This window comes from Rhinoderma darwinii, chromosome 7, assembly GCF_050947455.1.
Source record: "Rhinoderma darwinii isolate aRhiDar2 chromosome 7, aRhiDar2.hap1, whole genome shotgun sequence".
NCBI lineage: Eukaryota > Metazoa > Chordata > Amphibia > Anura > Rhinodermatidae > Rhinoderma > Rhinoderma darwinii.
Window position 1 is genome coordinate 143,972,143 of NC_134693.1, and position 23,099 is coordinate 143,995,241.

Here is a 23,099-nt window from a genome sequence, read left to right on the forward strand (position 1 = left end):
GGACACACAAGAAAGGGTCAGTCGTTCCGGATTTGAACCTACTTGACCCTTTGTTTACCCCGTCCGTCTATCCTGGGCAGTGCAGGTACAAGCTACTCCCCCGTTAATGATTGGGGGGCAGCAGACATATCACCCCATATACAATGTACGTTCCTACACGCCATGAGAGGGCAGTGTCTGGAGTCACACACTGAACAGAGAGACACATTCCAGTCAGTGACAAGTGTGGGCCTCATTCACCCAGTAACAAAGGGATAGAGTGCAAGGACAGAGGGAAGGGGGATATAGAGACAGCCGGGAGAATGGGGAGGCAAGTAATGAGACGAGCAGCTCCTACAATGAGGGCCAGGAAAATGGGGGGGGGGGGGCAGGACACCAGGGGGTAGGAAGTAATTCATGTGGGAGGTAAAACTAGAGAGAAAGCCAACAACAACAACAGGGGCGATAATTAGTAGTAGAGACGAGGAGCGGGAGAATATAATGAAGGCAGAAATGATAAGAGCGGAGGAGCAGAGGGAGCGGGGGCTCTTTATTAAAGATGTCTGTAATGGTTGTGTAAAGGTTAAATGGAGCGCGGCTGCTAAACCAGACCAATAGAACAGCACCCCCTAGTGGCTGATTGCTTGTGAAGAGCACCAGTCTGTAGATTTTTATTTCGATATTTCAGCTTATATAGAAAGTTACTGAGGACATGAACAGTATTCACATTGTGCACAAAGTATTCAACTAAGAAGTGCAGATCAAGTCCCGGATAGAGAAGACTTATGTCTAGAGAATACCCGCTCCATCCTCACAAAATAGTCCGACAACACCCACACCGTATTCTGATATCCATCCCCCTCCATGTACATCAGGGGCAAATGCAGCGTTGTATGTCCGGCATTAGAGTGCAGGTATTGAGGGGTGACTGAAGAATGTGCAGGTATTGAGGGGTGACTGAAGAATGTGCAGGTATTGAGGGGTGACTGAAGAATGTGCAGGTATTGAGGGGTGACTGAAGAATGTGCAGGTATTGAGGGGTGACTGAAGAATGTGCAGGTATTGAGGGGTGACTGAAGAATGTGCAGGTATTGAGGGGTGACTGAAGAATGTGCAGGTATTGAGGGGTGACTGAAGAATAAGCAGGTATTGAGGGGTGACTGAAGAATGTGCAGGTATTGAGGGGTGACTGAAGAATGTGCAGGTATTGAGGGGTGACTGAAGAATGTGCAGGTATTGAGGGGTGACTGAAGAATGTGCAGGTATTGAGGGGTGACTGAAGAATGTGCAGGTATTGAGGGGTGACTGAAGAATGTGCAGGTATTGAGGGGTGACTGAAGAATGTGCAGGTATTGAGGGGTGACTGAAGAATGTGCCGGTATTGAGGGGTGACTGAAGAATGTGCAGGTATTGAGGGGTGACTGAAGAATGTGCAGGTATTGAGGGGTGACTGAAGAATAAGCAGGTATTGAGGGGTGACTGAAGAATGTGCAGGTATTGAGGGGTGACTGAAGAATGTGCAGGTATTGAGGGGTGACTGAAGAATGTGCAGGTATTGAGGGGTGACTGAAGAATGTGCAGGTATTGAGGGGTGACTGAAGAATGTGCAGGTATTGAGGGGTGACTGAAGAATAAGCAGGTATTGAGGGGTGACTGAAGAATAAGCAGGTATTGAGGGGTGACTGAAGAATAAGCAGGTATTGAGGGGTGACTGAAGAATGTGCAGGTATTGAGGGGTGACTGAAGAATGTGCAGGTATTGAGGGGTGACTGAAGAATGTGCAGGTATTGAGGGGTGACTGAAGAATGTGCCGGTATTGAGGGGTGACTGAAGAATGTGCAGGTATTGAGGGGTGACTGAAGAATGTGCAGGTATTGAGGGGTGACTGAAGAATGTGCAGGTATTGAGGGGTGACTGAAGAATGTGCAGGTATTGAGGGGTGACTGAAGAATGTGCAGGTATTGAGGGGTGACTGAAGAATGTGCAGGTATTGAGGGGTGACTGAAGAATGTGCAGGTATTGAGGGGTGACTGAAGAATGTGCAGGTATTGAGGGGTGACTGAAGAATAAGCAGGTATTGAGGGGTGACTGAAGAATGTGCAGGTATTGAGGGGTGACTGAAGAATGTGCAGGTATTGAGGGGTGACTGAAGAATGTGCAGGTATTGAGGGGTGACTGAAGAATGTGCCGGTATTGAGGGGTGACTGAAGAATGTGCAGGTATTGAGGGGTGACTGAAGAATGTGCCGGTATTGAGGGGTGACTGAAGAATAAGCAGGTATTGAGGGGTGACTGAAGAATGTGCAGGTATTGAGGGGTGACTGCAGAATGTGCAGGTATTGAGGGGTGACTGAAGAATGTGCCGGTATTGAGGGGTGACTGCAGAATGTGCCGGTATTGAGGGGTGACTGAAGAATGTGCCGGTATTGAGGGGTGACTGAAGAATGTGCAGGTATTGAGGGGTGACTGAAGAATGTGCCGGTATTGAGGGGTGACTGCAGAATGTGCCGGTATTTAGGGGTGACTGAAGAATGTGCCGGTATTGAGGGGTGACTGAAGAATGTGCAGGTATTGAGGGGTGACTGAAGAATGTGCAGGTATTGAGGGGTGACTGAAGAATGTGCAGGTATTGAGGGGTGACTGAAGAATGTGCAGGTATTGAGGGGTGACTGAAGAATGTGCAGGTATTGAGGGGTGACTGAAGAATGTGCCGGTATTGAGGGGTGACTGAAGAATGTGCAGGTATTGAGGGGTGACTGAAGAATGTGCAGGTATTGAGGGGTGACTGCAGAATGTGCAGGTATTGAGGGGTGACTGAAGAATGTGCCGGTATTGAGGGGTGACTGCAGAATGTGCAGGTATTGAGGGGTGACTGAAGAATGTGCAGGTATTGAGGGGTGACTGAAGAATGTGCCGGTATTGAGGGGTGACTGAAGAATGTGCAGGTATTGAGGGGTGACTGAAGAATGTGCAGGTATTGAGGGGTGACTGCAGAATGTGCAGGTATTGAGGGGTGACTGCAGAATGTGCAGGTATTGAGGGGTGACTGAAGAATGTGCCGGTATTGAGGGGTGACTGAAGAATGTGCAGGTATTGAGGGGTGACTGAAGAATGTGCAGGTATTGAGGGGTGACTGCAGAATGTGCAGGTATTGAGGGGTGACTGAAGAATGTGCAGGTATTGAGGGGTGACTGAAGAATGTGCAGGTATTGAGGGGTGACTGAAGAATGTGCAGGTATTGAGGGGTGACTGAAGAATGTGCAGGTATTGAGGGGTGACTGAAGAATGTGCAGGTATTGAGGGGTGACTGAAGAATAAGCAGGTATTGAGGGGTGACTGAAGAATGTGCCGGTATTGAGGGGTGACTGAAGAATGTGCAGGTATTGAGGGGTGACTGAAGAATGTGCAGGTATTGAGGGGTGACTGAAGAATGTGCAGGTATTGAGGGGTGACTGAAGAATGTGCAGGTATTGAGGGGTGACTGAAGAATGTGCAGGTATTGAGGGGTGACTGAAGAATGTGCAGGTATTGAGGGGTGACTGAAGAATGTGCAGGTATTGAGGGGTGACTGAAGAATGTGCAGGTATTGAGGGGTGACTGCAGAATGTGCAGGTATTGAGGGGTGACTGCAGAATGTGCAGGTATTGAGGGGTGACTGAAGAATGTGCCGGTATTGAGGGGTGACTGAAGAATGTGCAGGTATTGAGGGGTGACTGAAGAATGTGCAGGTATTGAGGGGTGACTGAAGAATGTGCCGGTATTGAGGGGTGACTGCAGAATGTGCAGGTATTGAGGGGTGACTGCAGAATGTGCCGGTATTGAGGGGTGACTGAAGAATGTGCCGGTATTGAGGGGTGACTGAAGAATGTGCCGGTATTGAGGGGTGACTGAAGAATGTGCCGGTATTGAGGGGTGACTGCAGAATGTGCCGGTATTGAGGGGTGACTGAAGAATGTGCAGGTATTGAGGGGTGACTGAAGAATGTGCCGGTATTGAGGGGTGACTGAAGAATGTGCCGGTATTGAGGGGTGACTGCAGAATGTGCAGGTATTGAGGGGTGACTGCAGAATGTGCCGGTATTGAGGGGTGACTGAAGAATGTGCAGATATTGAGGGGTGACTGAAGAATGTGCAGGTATTGAGGGGTGACTGAAGAATGTGCCGGTATTGAGGGGTGACTGCAGAATGTGCAGGTATTGAGGGGTGACTGCAGAATGTGCCGGTATTGAGGGGTGACTGAAGAATGTGCAGGTATTGAGGGGTGACTGCAGAATGTGCAGGTATTGAGGGGTGACTGAAGAATGTGCCGGTATTGAGGGGTGACTGAAGAATGTGCCGGTATTGAGGGGTGACTGCAGAATGTGCAGGTATTGAGGGGTGACTGAAGAATGTGCAGGTATTGAGGGGTGACTGAAGAATGTGCAGGTATTGAGGGGTGACTGAAGAATGTGCAGGTATTGAGGGGTGACTGAAGAATGTGCAGGTATTGAGGGGTGACTGAAGAATGTGCAGGTATTGAGGGGTGACTGAAGAATAAGCAGGTATTGAGGGGTGACTGAAGAATGTGCCGGTATTGAGGGGTGACTGAAGAATGTGCAGGTATTGAGGGGTGACTGAAGAATGTGCAGGTATTGAGGGGTGACTGAAGAATGTGCAGGTATTGAGGGGTGACTGAAGAATGTGCAGGTATTGAGGGGTGACTGAAGAATGTGCAGGTATTGAGGGGTGACTGAAGAATGTGCAGGTATTGAGGGGTGACTGAAGAATGTGCAGGTATTGAGGGGTGACTGAAGAATGTGCAGGTATTGAGGGGTGACTGCAGAATGTGCAGGTATTGAGGGGTGACTGCAGAATGTGCAGGTATTGAGGGGTGACTGAAGAATGTGCCGGTATTGAGGGGTGACTGAAGAATGTGCAGGTATTGAGGGGTGACTGAAGAATGTGCAGGTATTGAGGGGTGACTGAAGAATGTGCAGGTATTGAGGGGTGACTGAAGAATGTGCAGGTATTGAGGGGTGACTGAAGAATGTGCAGGTATTGAGGGGTGACTGAAGAATGTGCAGGTATTGAGGGGTGACTGAAGAATGTGCAGGTATTGAGGGGTGACTGAAGAATGTGCAGGTATTGAGGGGTGACTGAAGAATGTGCAGGTATTGAGGGGTGACTGAAGAATGTGCAGGTATTGAGGGGTGACTGAAGAATGTGCAGGTATTGAGGGGTGACTGAAGAATGTGCCGGTATTGAGGGGTGACTGAAGAATGTGCAGGTATTGAGGGGTGACTGAAGAATGTGCAGGTATTGAGGGGTGACTGAAGAATGTGCAGGTATTGAGGGGTGACTGAAGAATGTGCAGGTATTGAGGGGTGACTGAAGAATGTGCAGGTATTGAGGGGTTACTGAAGAATGTGCAGGTATTGAGGGGTGACTGAAGAATGTGCAGGTATTGAGGGGTGACTGAAGAATGTGCCGGTATTGAGGGGTGACTGAAGAATGTGCAGGTATTGAGGGGTGACTGAAGAATGTGCAGGTATTGAGGGGTGACTGAAGAATGTGCAGGTATTGAGGGGTGACTGAAGAATGTGCAGGTATTGAGGGGTGACTGAAGAATGTGCAGGTATTGAGGGGTGACTGAAGAATGTGCAGGTATTGAGGGGTGACTGAAGAATGTGCAGGTATTGAGGGGTGACTGAAGAATGTGCAGGTATTGAGGGGTGACTGAAGAATGTGCAGGTATTGAGGGGTGACTGAAGAATGTGCAGGTATTGAGGGGTGACTGAAGAATGTGCCGGTATTGAGGGGTGACTGAAGAATGTGCCGGTATTGAGGGGTGACTGAAGAATGTGCAGGTATTGAGGGGTGACTGAAGAATGTGCAGGTATTGAGGGGTGACTGAAGAATGTGCAGGTATTGAGGGGTGACTGAAGAATGTGCAGGTATTGAGGGGTGACTGAAGAATGTGCAGGTATTGAGGGGTGACTGAAGAATGTGCAGGTATTGAGGGGTGACTGAAGAATGTGCCGGTATTGAGGGGTGACTGAAGAATGTGCAGGTATTGAGGGGTGACTGAAGAATGTGCCGGTATTGAGGGGTGACTGAAGAATGTGCCGGTATTGAGGGGTGACTGAAGAATGTGCCGGTATTGAGGGGTGACTGAAGAATGTGCAGGTATTGAGGGGTGACTGAAGAATGTGCAGGTATTGAGGGGTGACTGAAGAATGTGCAGGTATTGAGGGGTGACTGAAGAATGTGCAGGTATTGAGGGGTGACTGAAGAATGTGCAGGTATTGAGGGGTGACTGAAGAATGTGCAGGTATTGAGGGGTGACTGAAGAATGTGCCGGTATTGAGGGGTGACTGAAGAATGTGCAGGTATTGAGGGGTGACTGAAGAATGTGCAGGTATTGAGGGGTGACTGAAGAATGTGCAGGTATTGAGGGGTGACTGAAGAATGTGCAGGTATTGAGGGGTGACTGAAGAATGTGCAGGTATTGAGGGGTGACTGAAGAATGTGCAGGTATTGAGGGGTGACTGAAGAATGTGCAGGTATTGAGGGGTGACTGAAGAATGTGCAGGTATTGAGGGGTGACTGAAGAATGTGCAGGTATTGAGGGGTGACTGAAGAATGTGCAGGTATTGAGGGGTGACTGAAGAATGTGCCGGTATTGAGGGGTGACTGAAGAATGTGCAGGTATTGAGGGGTGACTGAAGAATGTGCAGGTATTGAGGGGTGACTGAAGAATGTGCCGGTATTGAGGGGTGACTGAAGAATGTGCAGGTATTGAGGGGTGACTGAAGAATAAGCAGGTATTGAGGGGTGACTGAAGAATGTGCAGGTATTGAGGGGTGACTGAAGAATGTGCAGGTATTGAGGGGTGACTGAAGAATGTGCAGGTATTGAGGGGTGACTGAAGAATGTGCAGGTATTGAGGGGTGACTGAAGAATGTGCCGGTATTGAGGGGTGACTGAAGAATGTGCAGGTATTGAGGGGTGACTGAAGAATGTGCAGGTATTGAGGGGTGACTGAAGAATGTGCAGGTATTGAGGGGTGACTGAAGAATGTGCCGGTATTGAGGGGTGACTGAAGAATGTGCAGGTATTGAGGGGTGACTGAAGAATGTGCAGGTATTGAGGGGTGACTGAAGAATGTGCAGGTATTGAGGGGTGACTGAAGAATGTGCCGGTATTGAGGGGTGACTGAAGAATGTGCAGGTATTGAGGGGTGACTGAAGAATGTGCCGGTATTGAGGGGTGACTGAAGAATGTGCCGGTATTGAGGGGTGACTGAAGAATGTGCCGGTATTGAGGGGTGACTGAAGAATGTGCAGGTATTGAGGGGTGACTGAAGAATGTGCAGGTATTGAGGGGTGACTGAAGAATGTGCAGGTATTGAGGGGTGACTGAAGAATGTGCAGGTATTGAGGGGTGACTGAAGAATGTGCAGGTATTGAGGGGTGACTGAAGAATGTGCAGGTATTGAGGGGTGACTGAAGAATGTGCAGGTATTGAGGGGTGACTGAAGAATGTGCCGGTATTGAGGGGTGACTGAAGAATGTGCAGGTATTGAGGGGTGACTGAAGAATGTGCAGGTATTGAGGGGTGACTGAAGAATGTGCAGGTATTGAGGGGTGACTGAAGAATGTGCAGGTATTGAGGGGTGACTGAAGAATGTGCAGGTATTGAGGGGTGACTGAAGAATGTGCAGGTATTGAGGGGTGACTGAAGAATGTGCAGGTATTGAGGGGTGACTGAAGAATGTGCAGGTATTGAGGGGTGACTGAAGAATGTGCAGGTATTGAGGGGTGACTGAAGAATGTGCAGGTATTGAGGGGTGACTGAAGAATGTGCAGGTATTGAGGGGTGACTGAAGAATGTGCAGGTATTGAGGGGTGACTGAAGAATGTGCCGGTATTGAGGGGTGACTGAAGAATGTGCCGGTATTGAGGGGTGACTGAAGAATGTGCAGGTATTGAGGGGTGACTGAAGAATGTGCAGGTATTGAGGGGTGACTGAAGAATAAGCAGGTATTGAGGGGTGACTGAAGAATGTGCAGGTATTGAGGGGTGACTGAAGAATGTGCAGGTATTGAGGGGTGACTGAAGAATGTGCAGGTATTGAGGGGTGACTGAAGAATGTGCAGGTATTGAGGGGTGACTGAAGAATGTGCCGGTATTGAGGGGTGACTGAAGAATGTGCAGGTATTGAGGGGTGACTGAAGAATGTGCAGGTATTGAGGGGTGACTGAAGAATGTGCAGGTATTGAGGGGTGACTGAAGAATAAGCAGGTGCATTAAGGACAGGCGTCGGAGCAGCATGAAGAGCATGTCCCTGCTGGGTGGAAACGGACACAGGAGATATTAAGTTTTCCTCCCAAGTCACAGGTCATTTACTGCACATTTAACACTGTCACCTCCGTGACCCTCAGCGGTGAGAGGAGTCCGAGGTCGCGGCTCTCAGTGACCCGCAGTGGTGAGAGGAGTCCGAGGTCGCGGCTCTCAGTGACCCGCAGTGGTGAGAGGAGTCCGAGGTCGCGGCTCTCAGTGACCCGCAGTGGTGAGAGGAGTCCGAGGTCGAGGCTCCCAGTGACCCGGCTCACCCTTCATCCTCAGGGAATGCTCTTAGTGCCGGGTCCTATTGAGAAGCAGAGCTGAGTGCAGGAGGTCAGAGCTGCGTCTATTCACTGGCAGGAGATGAAGAGAGGCATGAACACATTAAGGTGACACTAATACCCAGGAACGCTCCGCAGGTACCCGCTGCACCCCCTCCCTAAGCCGCCTGCTCACATATTGTATTTTTCATCTTTTTCCTCCAGCTGTCTCACACATGCCTGGATCTCCCCCAGCAACTTACAAATAACATTCTTTTGATGCCTCGGATTTTCCAGTCTCTGTTTCTCCAGCGCTGCGCTCCTTAACTGACAAGTGCAAGGCCAGAAACACCCCCAACTCCATCTAATTCCCAGAAAGTTCCCCCTCCAGTGACAACAGCGTGACCTCACCATGACCAAACATTACAAGTCAGTACCGGCCCTGCGGCAGCGCCCTTGTGTGACTGTCCGCTGTGGGGGCAAAGTTCAACCACAGTGGCACCAACTTATGATGATGTCACCGACTGAATATGTGACCTAGCTCCCAAAATGAATAGGGGTCCCATGGACGTATCAGAGAGGAATAGACCAAGTCGGCCCCTTTTTCCATGAGGGAAATGTATTGTCCCTCTTGCCAGTAACCTATGGGGCGGGGGAGTGTATGGTGGCGTGATCCAGGGGTGTCATTGATATTTGCTAGAAGGCGCCCCTCAGTGATGACCTCACAGAAGTGGTCTGTACATTTGACAGGGGACATGAAATATGAATAAAGTGAGACCCTGGCATTAATACCACGCCATAGGGCATCAGGGCCGCTGAAGAAGAACACATCACAGCAATTAATCAGACCGATAAGTTTCTGATATTCAGCAGGTTGACCGAGAAGTCAGAAACCCAAATAAGAGCCGGACTGACGCTGCTACTTGCTGATGGCCGCCCCTTCTCCTTGACATACACTTGTATATAGAAAACAATCTGTCCTCCCCCTTCTATACCAGCTCAGGGTTATGCTGCATTAACTCCTTCCCTGCTCACATTCACTACAAATCCCCTGCAGCTCAGCAAGGCACATTTACCATTCAGGGGTTCCAGAAAGCTGGGTCAGAGTTGTAATGGTGACCCTACTTTATCTATACTGATGTAACTAAGAAAGAGCTCAATGTTTAACAACTCAAGAGCCTGTAATTACCCTGGCATGGTTTTCATTTTAGGGGTTAATGCTTCTCCCCAGTTACAGAGTTCCCGTCCCTGCTGTAATCATACTCCATTACTCTCTGGCATCTAAGGGGTTAAACATACCACAAGCGTCCAGGTAAGGATGGAGTTAACCTGGCAGCAGTGAAGGTCATAGTCAGAACCAGACATCAAGTATCTGCCAAGGCAGCACATTCAGAAGAAGCTTAAAAAACCCAAAGGAAATAATTGTACAAAATCTCCAGTAAATCTAAAAACGACCAGATCAAAAAGAGCGACACGGAAGGTGCATATGAAAAAGGACTAAGTATTCCCCTATATACAGTGCAGCACGTCAGTATTCCCCTATATACAGTGCAGCACGTCAGTATTCCCTTATATACAGTGCAGCACGTCAGTATTCCCTTATATACAGTGCAGCACGTCAGTATTCCCTTATATACAGTGCAGCACGTCAGTATTCCCTTATATACAGTGCAGCACGTCAGTATTCCCTTATATACAGTGCAGCACATCAGTATTCCCCTATATACAGTGCAGCACGTCAGTATTCCCTTATATACAGTGCAGCACATCAGTATTCCCTTATATACAGTGCAGCACATCAGTATTCCCTTATATACAGTGCAGCACGTCAGTATTCCCTTATATACAGTGCAGCACATCAGTATTCCCTTATATACAGTGCAGCACGTCCGTATTCCCCTATATACAGTGCAGCACGTCCGTATTCCCTTCTATACAGTGCAGCACGTCAGTATTCCCTTATATACAGTGCAGCAAGTCAGTATTCCCTTATATACAGTGCAGCACGTCAGTATTCCCTTATATACAGTGCAGAACGTCCGTATTCCCTTATATACAGTGCAGCACGTCAGTATTCCCTTATATACAGTGCAGCACATCAGTATTCCCTTATATACAGTGCAGCACCTCAGTATTCCCTTATATACAGTGCAGCACATCAGTATTCCCTTATATACAGTGCAGCACATCAGTATTCCCTTATATACAGTGCAGCACGTCAGTATTCCCTTATATACAGTGCAGCACGTCAGTATTCCCTTATATACAGTGCAGCACGTCAGTATTCCCTTATATACAGTGCAGCACGTCAGTATTCCCTTATATACAGTGCAGCACGTCAGTATTCCCTTATATACAGTGCAGCACGTCCGTATTCCCCTATATACAGTGCAGTACGTCAGTATTCCCTTATATACAGTGCAGCACGTCGGTATTCCCTTATATACAGTGCAACACGCCAGTATTCCCTTATATACAGTGCAGCACATCAGTATTCCCTATATACAGTGCAGCACATCAGTATTCCCTTATATACAGTGCAGCACGTCAGTATTCCCCTATATACAGTGCAGCACATCAGTATTCCCTATATACAGTGCAGCACGTCAGTATTCCCTTATATACAGTGCAGCACGTCAGTATTCCCTTATATACAGTGCAGCACATCAGTATTCCCTTATATACAGTGCAGCACGTCAGTATTCCCTTATATACAGTGCAGCACGTCAGTATTCCCTATATACAGTGCAGCACATCAGTATTCCTTTATATACAGTGCAGCACGTCAGTATTCCCCTATATACAGTGCAGCACGTCAGTATTCCCTTATATACAGTGCAGCACGTCAGTATTCCCTTATATACAGTGCAGCACGTCAGTATTCCCTTATATACAGTGCAGTACATCAGTATTCCCCTATATACAGTGCAGCACGTCGGTATTCCCTTATATACAGAGCAGCACATTAGTATTCCCTTATATACAGTGCAGCACATCAGTATTCCCTTATATACAGTGCAGCACATCAGTATTCCCTATATACAGTGCAGCACATCATTATTCCCTTATATACAGTGCAGCACGTCCGTATTCCCCTATATACAGTGCAGCACGTCAGTATTCCCTTATATACAGTGCAGCACGTCCGTATTCCCCTATATACAGTGCAGCACGTCCGTATTCCCTTATATACAGTGCAGCACGTCAGTATTCCCTTATATACAGTGCAGCACGTCAGTATTCCCCTATGTACAGTGCAGCACGTCCGTATTCCCCTATATACAGTGCAGCACGTCAGTATTCCCTTATATACAGTGCAGCATGTCCGTATTCCCCTATATACAGTGCAGCACGTCCGTATTCCCTTATATACAGTGCAGCACATCAGTATTCCCTTATATACAGTGCAGCACATCAGTATTCCCTATATACAGTGCAGCACATCAGTATTCCCTTATATACAGTGCAGCACATCATTATTCCCCTATATACAGTGCAGCACGTCATTCCCTTATATACAGTGCAGCACATCATTATTCCCTTATATACAGTGCAGCACGTCGGTATTGCCTATATACAGTGCAGCACATCATTATTCCCTTATATACAGTGCAGCACGTCGGTATTCCCTTATATACAGTGCAGCACATCAGTATTCCCTTATATACAGTGCAGCACATCAGTATTCCCTTATATACAGTGCAGCACGTCGGTATTCCCTTATATACAGTGCAGCATGTCAGTTTTCCCTATATATAGTGCAATACGTCAGTTTTCCCTATATACAGTGTAGCACATCAGTATTCCCTTATATACAGTGCAGTACGTCAGTTTTCCCTATATATAGTGCAGTACGTCAGTTTTCCCTATATACAGTACGTCAGTTCTCCCTATATATAGTGCAGTACATCAGTTTTCCCTATATACAGTACGTCAGTTTTCCCTATATACAGTGCAGTACGTCAGTTTTCCCTATATACAGTGCAGTACGTCAGTTTTCCCTATATACAGTGCAGTACGTCAGTTTTCCCTATATACAGTGCAGTACGTCAGTTTTCCCTATATACAGTGCAGTACGTCAGTTTTCCCTATATACAGTGCAGTACGTCAGTTTTCCCTATATACAGTGCAGTACGTCAGTTTTCCCTATATACAGTGCAGTACGTCAGTTTTCCCTATATACCGTGCAGTACGTCAGTTTTCCCTATATACCGTGCAGTACGTCAGTTTTCCCTATATACCGTGCAGTACGTCAGTTTTCCCTATATACCGTGCAGTACGTCAGTTTTCCCTATATACCGTGCAGTACGTCAGTTTTCCCTATATACCGTTCAGTACGTCAGTTTTCCCTATATACAGTGCAGTACGTCAGTTTTCCCTATATACAGTGCAGTACGTCAGTTTTCCCTATATACAGTGCAGTACGTCAGTTTTCCCTATATACAGTGCAGTACGTCAGTTTTCCCTATATACAGTGCAGTACGTCAGTTTTCCCTATATACAGTGCAGTACGTCAGTTTTCCCTATATACAGTGCAGTACGTCAGTTTTCCCTATATACAGTGCAGTAGGTCAGTTTTCCCTATATACAGTGCAGTAGGTCAGTTTTCCCTATATACAGCGCAGTACGTCAGTTTTCCCTATATACAGCGCAGTACGTCAGTTTTCCCTATATACAGCGCAGTACGTCAGTTTTCCCTATATACAGCGCAGTACGTCAGTTTTCCCTATATACAGTGCAGTACGTCAGTTTTCCCTATATACAGTGCAGTACGTCAGTTTTCCCTATATACAGTGCAGTACGTCAGTTTTCCCTATATACAGTGCAGTACGTCAGTTTTCCCTATATACAGTGCAGTACGTCAGTTTTCCCTATATACAGTGCAGTACGTCAGTTTTCCCTATATACAGTGCAGTACGTCAGTTTTCCCTATATACAGTGCAGTACGTCAGTTTTCCCTATATACAGTGCAGTACGTCAGTTTTCCCTATATACAGTGCAGTACGTCAGTTTTCCCTATATACAGTGCAGTACGTCAGTTTTCCCTATATACAGTGCAGTACGTCAGTTTTCCCTATATACAGTGCAGTACGTCAGTTTTCCCTATATACAGTGCAGTACGTCAGTTTTCCCTATATACAGTGCAGCACGTCAGTATTCCCTTATATACAGAGCAGCACGTCAGTATTCCCTTATATACAGTGCAGTACGTCAGTTTTCCCTATATACAGTACATCAGAATATCCAGTGGCAGGGACGTGTGTTATTACAGGTGGGTGATCTGTGTATAGTAACATATAACGCAGGATAATACCGTCACACAGCAAGACATTTATTCTCCAGCTTTACAGCCAGTGACGGGATTATTGATGACCCCCAGCGTCTTATAGGTGAAATCTCAGTGATGTATTGTCAGCAAAACCGATTCCAGAACATGAAGGAATCTAAACATGCGCATTATAAAGACCGCAACAGTACAGTGACCCCTAGTGGTCAAATCATCGTGAACTCCCTCCTCTGTAACAGACTTTATCTAATCATAGATGAAATAATCCCTAAATTATAAACCTGCCCCACAAAAGACGAGGATCGGTTTGATATATCGTAAGGTTTATCAGGGAAGCGTTATCATTTCTCCTGGTTGTCGGTCGTTGCTCCAAACTGCGCCGTGTAAACCCGGCCGAAGGCTTCATCCACCCCGTGACCAGACTGACGAGTAGTTCATGCAAATAAAGATTTATTATCCAATCATGAAAAGTTCTGCAAGTTTCTAACATACTTTGTATTTCAATTCTTTATGGTCAAGACCTCTCCTTGCTGTCAGTGACTAGGGAAGCAATCATTATTTCCACCCAGGAGCTAAAAGCTCATCCAGACCTTGTCATACTTACACAGCTGATGTGCCTGTTACACTGTGTCATTGTAGATATGTCTCTTTGAGCTAAACACACGAGTAGCGCAAATCTCTGTCCAGTGCAGGTAAAATTCTATCAGTCTGGAGTTTGGTCTGTTTAGCTCACAGAGGATTGTCATTGTAACAAACCCTCAGCTCAGAAGTATTCGATCCATGAGGTTTTTTTGCATCCTGGTATAAGCAATAGTGAGAAATTGAAACAAATGTCTATTTGAAAAGTTTTGCAACTTTCAGACTGTACTGGCCCTTTATATCAGATCTGAACATGAATTTGTGGTTTGAGGTTTTGCCTTCGGTAGTGAAGGGCAGACTGATGGTGAGATGTCCATATCTGCGCTGATTGTCTGGATCGGTGTTTTGGTGTCCGGCCTCCTCCCCCGCGCTCATCATCACCGCGCCACTTTCCTTGGCCTCCGACATTAAACATTAGTTACACATTAATACAATTAACAGCTAATTCAGGAGCTGCGATCACTTACCCCCTCAGCATCTCACACAGAAGCAGATACCCCAACCCCTGTAATGTCACAGGACAGCGCCGGACCCCTCCCTGTCCAATCCACAACCATGAGCGGGGGGGACGGTCTGTCTGCGCCACCCTGCCGCCTGCTCAGATTAGTATGTAATGACAGAGACAAAGTCACATTAGCAGCACCTTTCCCATACACCGAGCAGTCACCTTTACCATGGGAGGGACAAAGACTATGGAATGTGCAAGTTCACAAACCTATAGAGACGCCGGGAACAGTATGGAGATTATAAGAGGAGCGGCTGATATAAGTCACATATGATGTAATGTCTCTGGAGGATATAATAGTACTGGAGTGATATAAGAGGAGCGGCTGATATCAGTCACACATATGATGTAATGTCTCTGGAGGATATAATAGTGCTGGAGTGATATAAGAGGAGCAGCTGATATCAGTCACACATATGATGTAATGTCTCTGGAGGATATAATAGTACTGGAGTTATATAAGAGGAGCGGCTGATGTCAGTCACATATGATGTAATGTCTCTGGAGGATATAATAGTACTGGAGTGTTATACGAGGAGCGGCTGATATCAGTCACACATATGATGTAATGTCTCTGGAGGATATAATAGTACTGGAGTGATATAAGAGGAGCGGCTGATATCAGTCACACATATGATGTAATGTCTCTGGAGGATATAATAGTGCTGGAGTGATATAAGAGGAGCGGCTGATATCAGTCACATATGATGTAATGTCTCTGAAGGATATAATAGTACTGGAGTTATATAAGAGGAGCGGCTGATGTCAGTCACATATGATGTAATGTCTCTGGAGGATATAATAGTACTGGAGTTATATAAGAGGAGCGGCTGATGTCAGTCACATATGATGTAATGTCTCTGGAGGATATAATAGTACTGGAGTGTTATAAGAGGAGCGGCTGATATCAGTCACAAATATGATGTAATGTCTCTGGAGGATATAATAGTGCTGGAGTGATATAAGAGGAGCGGCTGATATCAGTCACACATATGATGTAATGTCTCTGGAGGATATAATAGTACTGGAGTGATATAAGAGGAGCGGCTGATATCAGTCACATACGATGTAATGTCTCTGGAGGATATAATAGTGCTGGAGTGATATAAGAGGAGCGGCTGATATCAGTCACACATATGATGTAATGTCTCTGGAGGATATAATTGTACTGGAGTGTTATAAGAGGAGCGGCTGATATCAGTCACACATATGATGTAATGTCTCTGGAGGATATTATAGTACTGGAGTGATATAAGAGGAGCGGCTGATATCAGTCACATATGATGTAATGTCTCTGGAGGATATAATAGTACTGGAGTGTTATAAGAGGAGCGGCTGATATCAGTCACACATATGATGTAATGTCTCTGGAGGTTATAATAGTGCTGGAGTGATATAAGAGGAGCGGCTGATATCAGTCACATATGATGTAATGTCTCTGGAGGATATAATAGTACTGGAGTGATATAAGAGGAGCGGCTGATATCAGTCACACATATGATGTAATGTCTCTGGGGGATATAATAGTACTGGAGTGATATGAGGAGCGGCTGATATCAGTCACACATGATGTAATGTCTCTGGAGGATATAATAGTACTGGAGTGATATAAGAGGAGCGGCTGATATCAGTCACACATATGATGTAATGTCTCTGGGGGATATAATAGTACTGGAGTGATATGAGGAGCGGCTGATATCAGTCACACATGATGTAATGTCTCTGGAGGATATAATAGTACTGGAGTGATATAAGAGGAGCGGCTGATATCAGTCACACATGATGTAATGTCTCTGGAGGATATAATAGTACTGGAGTGATATAAGAGGAGCGGCTGATATCAGTCACATATGATGTAATGTCTCTGGAGGATATAATAGTACTGGAGTGATATAAGAGGAGCGGCTGATATCAGTCACACATATGATGTAATATCTGGAGGATATAATGGTACTGGAGTGATATAAGGGGAGCGGCTGATATCAGTCACACATATGATGTAATGTCTCTGGAGGATATAATAGTACTGGAGTGATATAAGAGGGGCGGCTGATATCAGTCACACATATGATGTAATGTCTCTGGAGGATATAATAGTACTGGAGTGTTATAAGAGGAGCGGCTGATATCAGTCACACATATGATGTAATGTCTCTGGAGGATATAATAGTACTGGAGTGATATAAGAGGGGCGGCTGATATCAGTCACACATATGATGTAATGTCTCTGGAGGATATAATAGTACTGGAGTGATATAAGAGGGGCGGCTGATATCAGTCACACATATGATCTAATGTCTCTGGAGGATATAATAGTACTGGAGTGATATAAGAGGAGCGGCTGATATCAGTCACACATATGATGTAATGTCTCTGGAAGATATAATAGTACTGGAGTGATATAAGAGGAGCGGCTGATATCAGTCACATATGATGTAATGTCTCTGGAGGATATAATAGTGCTGGAGTATTATAAGAGGAGCGGCTGATATCAGTCACATATGATGTAATGTCTCTGGAGGATATAATAGTGCTGGAGTGATATAAGAGGAGCGGCTGATATCAGTCACACATATGATGTAATGTCTCTGGAAGATATAATAGTACTGGAGTGATATAAGAGGAGCGGCTGATATCAGTCACATATATGATGTAATGTCTCTGGAGGATAGAATAGTACTGGAGTGATATAAGAGGAGCGGCTGATATCAGTCACATATGATGTAATGTCTCTGGAGGATATAATAGTACTGGAGTGATATAAGAGGAGCGGCTGATATCAGTCACACATATGATGTAATGTCTCTGGAGGATATAATAGTACTGGAGTGATATAAGAGGAGCGGCTGATATCAGTCACACATATGATGTAATGTCTCTGGGGGATAGAATAGTACTGGAGTGATATAAGAGGAGCGGCTGATATCAGTCACACATATGATGTAATGTCTCTGGGGGATAGAATAGTACTGGAGTGATATAAGAGGAGCGGCTGATATCAGTCACATATATGATGTAATGTCTCTGGAGGATATAATAGTACTGGAGGATATAAGAGGAGCGGCTGATATCAGTCACACATATGATGTAATGTCTCTGGAGGATATAATAGTGCTGGAGTGATATAAGAGGAGCGGCTGATATCAGTCACACATATGATGTAATGTCTCTGGAGGATATAATAGTACTGGAGTGTAATAAGAGGAGCGGCTGATATCAGTCACATATGATGTAATGTCTCTGGAGGATATAATAGTACTGGAGTGATATAAGAGGAGCGGCTGATGTCAGTCACATATGATGTAATGTCTCTGGAGGATATAATAGTACTGGAGTGATATAAGAGGAGCGACTGATATCAGTCACATATGATGTAATGTCTCTGGAGGATATAATAGTGCTGGAGTGATATAAGAGGAGCGGCTGATATCAGTCACATATGATGTAATGTCTCTGGAGGATATAATAGTACTGGAGTGATATAAGAGGAGCGGCTGATATCAGTCACACATATGATGTAATGTCTGGAGGATATAATAGTACTGGAGTGTTATAAGAGGAGCGGCTGATATCAGTCACATATGATGTAATGTCTCTGGAGGATATAATAGTACTGGAGTGATATAAGAGGAGCGGCTGATATCAGTCACATATAATGTAATGTCTGGAGGATATAATAGTGCTGGAGTGATATAAGAGGAGCTGCTGATATCAGTCACATATATGATGTAATGTCTGGAGGATATAATAGTGCTGGAGTGATATAAGAGGAGCGGCTGATATCAGTCACATATATGATGTAATGTCTGGAGGATATAATAGTGCTGGAGTGATATAAGAGGAGCGGCTGATATCAGTCACATATATGATGTAATGTCTGGAGGATATAATAGTGCTGGAGTGATATAAGAGGAGCGGCTGATATCAGTCACACATATGATGTAATGTCTCTGGAGGATATAATAGTACTGGAGTGTAATAAGAGGAGCGGCTGATATCAGTCACATATAATGTAATGTCTGGAGGATATAATAGTGCTGGAGTGATATAAGAGGAGCGGCTGATATCAGTCACATATATGATGTAATGTCTGGAGGATATAATAGTGCTGGAGTGATATAAGAGGAGCGGCTGATATCAGTCACATATATGATGTAATGTCTGGAGGATATAATAGTGCTGGAGTGATATAAGAGGAGCGGCTGATATCAGTCACATATATGATGTAATGTCTGGAGGATATAATAGTGCTGGAGTGATATAAGAGGAGCGGCTGATATCAGTCACATATATGATGTAATGTCTGGAGGATATAATAGTGCTGGAGTGATATAAGAGGAGCGGCTGATATCAGTCACATATATGATGTAATGTCTGGAGGATATAATAGTGCTGGAGTGATATAAGAGGAGCGGCTGATATCAGTCACACATATGATGTAATGTCTCTGGAGGATATAATAGTACTGGAGTGATATAAGAGGAGCGGCTGATATCAGTCACATATAATGTAATGTCTGGAGGATATAATAGTGCTGGAGTGATATAAGAGGAGCGGCTGATATCAGTCACATATGATGTAATGTCTCTGGAGGATATAATAGTACTGGAGTGATATAAGAGGAGCGGCTGATATCAGTCACATATATGATGTAATGTCTGGAGGATATAATAGTGCTGGAGTGATATAAGAGGAGCGGCTGATATCAGTCACATATATGATGTAATGTCTGGAGGATATAATAGTGCTGGAGTGATATAAGAGGAGCGGCTGATATCAGTCACACATATGATGTAATGTCTCTGGAGGATATAATAGTACTGGAGTGATATAAGAGGAGCGGCTGATATCAGTCACATATGATGTAATGTCTGGAGGATATAATAGTACTGGAGTGATATAAGAGGAGCGGCTGATATCAGTCACATATATGATGTAATGTCTGGAGGATATAATAGTGCTGGAGTGATATAAGAGGAGCGGCTGATATCAGTCACACATATGATGTAATGTCTCTGGAGGATATAATAGTACTGGAGTGATATAAGAGGAGCGGCTGATATCAGTCACATATAATGTAATGTCTGGAGGATATAATAGTGCTGGAGTGATATAAGAGGAGCGGCTGATATCAGTCACATATGATGTAATGTCTCTGGAGGATATAATAGTACTGGAGTGATATAAGAGGAGCGGCTGATATCAGTCACACATATGATGTAATGTCTCTGGAGGATATAATAGTGCTGGAGTGTTATAAGAGGAGCGGCTGATATCAGTCACATGATGTAATGTCTCTGGGGGATATAATAGTGCTGGAGTGTTATAAGAGGAGCGGCTGATATCAGTCACATATGATGTAATGTCTCTGGAGGATATAATAGTGCTGGAGTGATATAAGAGGAGCGGCTCATATCAGTCACACATATGATGTAATGTCTCTGGAGGATATAATAGTGCTGGAGTGTTATAAGAGGAGCGGCTGATATCAGTCACATGATGTAATGTCTCTGGGGGATATAATAGTGCTGGAGTGATATAAGAGGAGCGGCTGATATCAGTCACATATGATGTAATGTCTCTGGAGGATATAATAGTACTGGAGTGATATAAGAGGAGCGGCTGATATCAGTCACATATAATGTAATGTCTGGAGGATATAATAGTGCTGGAGTGATATAAGAGGAGCGGCTGATATCAGTCACATATATGATGTAATGTCTCTGGAGGATATAATAGTGCTGGAGTGATATAAGAGGAGCGGCTGATATCAGTCACACATATGATGTAATGTCTCTGGAGGATATAATAGTGCTGGAGTGTTATAAGAGGAGCGGCTGATATCAGTCACACATATGATGTAATGTCTCTGGAGGATATAATAGTACTGGAGTGATATAAGAGGAGCGGCTGATATCAGTCACATATGATGTAATGTCTCTGGAGGATATAATAGTACTGGAGTGATATAAGAGGAGCGGCTGATATCAGTCACATATTCTATAAATATCTCTGGCTTTTCTTAGCACTGGAGATATGTGACATAAAATAGTGATCACGAAGAAATAGCTGATAACGGGGAACAATAGATTGTATTCACCTGCACAGCACACGTAGAGCGGAGACAGGCTGCATATAGTGACTTTCTTATAGGATTATTCTATAAGCATTTTATCACCCACTCATTTGTCACCTGACAGGTAGAACGTGGCACTATAAGATGACAGCGCAGAATATCAGAGCGCCTGGAAGACGACCCGCAGCTTCAATAAGGTGGGAGAACGCAGCAGAGCTTCAGTTGATTGTGATCTGATCAAATACTCTCGCCAAATGGCTGCAAAAATCTCACATTTAGGGCTCGTGTACACGATATACGTCCGTACAATGCGTGTTATTTTCACGCGCGTCGCACAGACCTATAATAGTCTATGGGGCCGTGCAGACAGTCCGTGATTTTTGCACAGCGTGAGTCCGCGGCGAAAAACTCACGACGTCCTATATTTGTGCGTCGTTCGCGCATCACACACCCACTGAAGTCAATGGGTGCGTGAAAAATCACGCGCACCACACAGAATCACTTCCCTGGGACGAGCGTGATTCGCGCAACAGCTGTCAAACTTTGAATGTAAACAGAAAAGCACCACGTGCTACAAACATCCAAACAGAGTGTCATAATGATGGCGGCTGCGCGAAAATCACCCAGCCACGCATCATACGGGGCTGACACACGGAGCTGTTAAATGCCTTTTGCGCACGCAAGACGCCGCGTTTTTTGCGTGCGCAAAACGCTCACGCTCATGTAAACCCTGCCTTACAGTGACACGTGAACAGTCTTGGGGTCGCCGTACTTGTCCCGACATGGACCGGAGAAACAAGTGCAGATCAAAGACACAGCTGGTTGATCGGCGCTCGTTTGCTGTGATCAGATCAGTAATGTATGGAGACGGGTTACTCCGATCACTCGTCCTCATACGTTTCCATCATGTCGGCAGCACCTCGTTGTTTACATCGGGGGATGTGCTGCCGACAACCATAATATTTTTTGCTGGTTAAACGACACGATCCGCCGATGAATGAGCGTTTGCCCGATAATTGGTCTGGTGTAAAAGGTCCTTACACATTGTTCCAAATGATTGATCCTGTGCCCAGACACACAACTGATTGTCCGTGTACAATAATCACAGATACAACATTGGAACAGATCTATTTATGGTTTTACTCAGCGATCGTTCCCCAAGTTCAGTCTGAGAAGATGTTTAAAGGTCCCGTCCAGTCTGTTCTGGATCTTTGTGCTTCAATTCATCACTGTTTTCAGGGTCTCTGGGTCTTGTCAGTGAATAGAAACATTTTAATCTACAGGAATGTATTGTAACAAGCCAATCGACTGAATAGGACTAGGTCAGGATGGATTTTTATTCATTGATCGGAAGCAGAGATCTTGGAAATAGTAAGGACAAGAAACATAAAAGTCTATCACAGATTTGCAAACTTTCTCACTCTAGAAATAGGCCTGGACGAGCCCTTTGTGATCTTCTTTTATGAAGGAGGCGGGGTTTAGGAGGCGCTATATTCGCGCCATGTTGACCAATGTATGATGACCGCTATTTTGGAGTTGAAAACAGATGTTCACATTCAGCAGCGCAGACCTGGAATATGTAAATGTCTTGTATGTGCAGCATTATGGCATTTTCAGGTGTTCAGGTTCCCTTCTGAGCCACATACCTTGTGCTGGCGTGACTGCAGCCGTCCCAGCGGAGAGGTCACATATGAAGGTTGGCTGTCGGCACAGTCAGACCACACACCGGTAACAGACGCAGGTAACTCTCCGTATGGGCGCTGGCTGTGACCTCTGCTCTCTGACGCACACTCAATTTCCTCTATAAAACAGAAGAGCGCACACTCAGCTCAGCAGTCCAGCACTCGGATCCGAGGAGACAGGATTGTGGGGGGGGGGGGGCTGTGACTGGACGGAGGGGTCTCTGTCTTGTTGCTGCCTGTTCTCCCCCCGGGAGGGACATCTGGTAGTTTCCTAACTAGAAAGGCGGGAGTGACGTTCTTCCCCCTTCCCCTGACACTCACATGAATTTACCTGCAAGGTAAAAACACA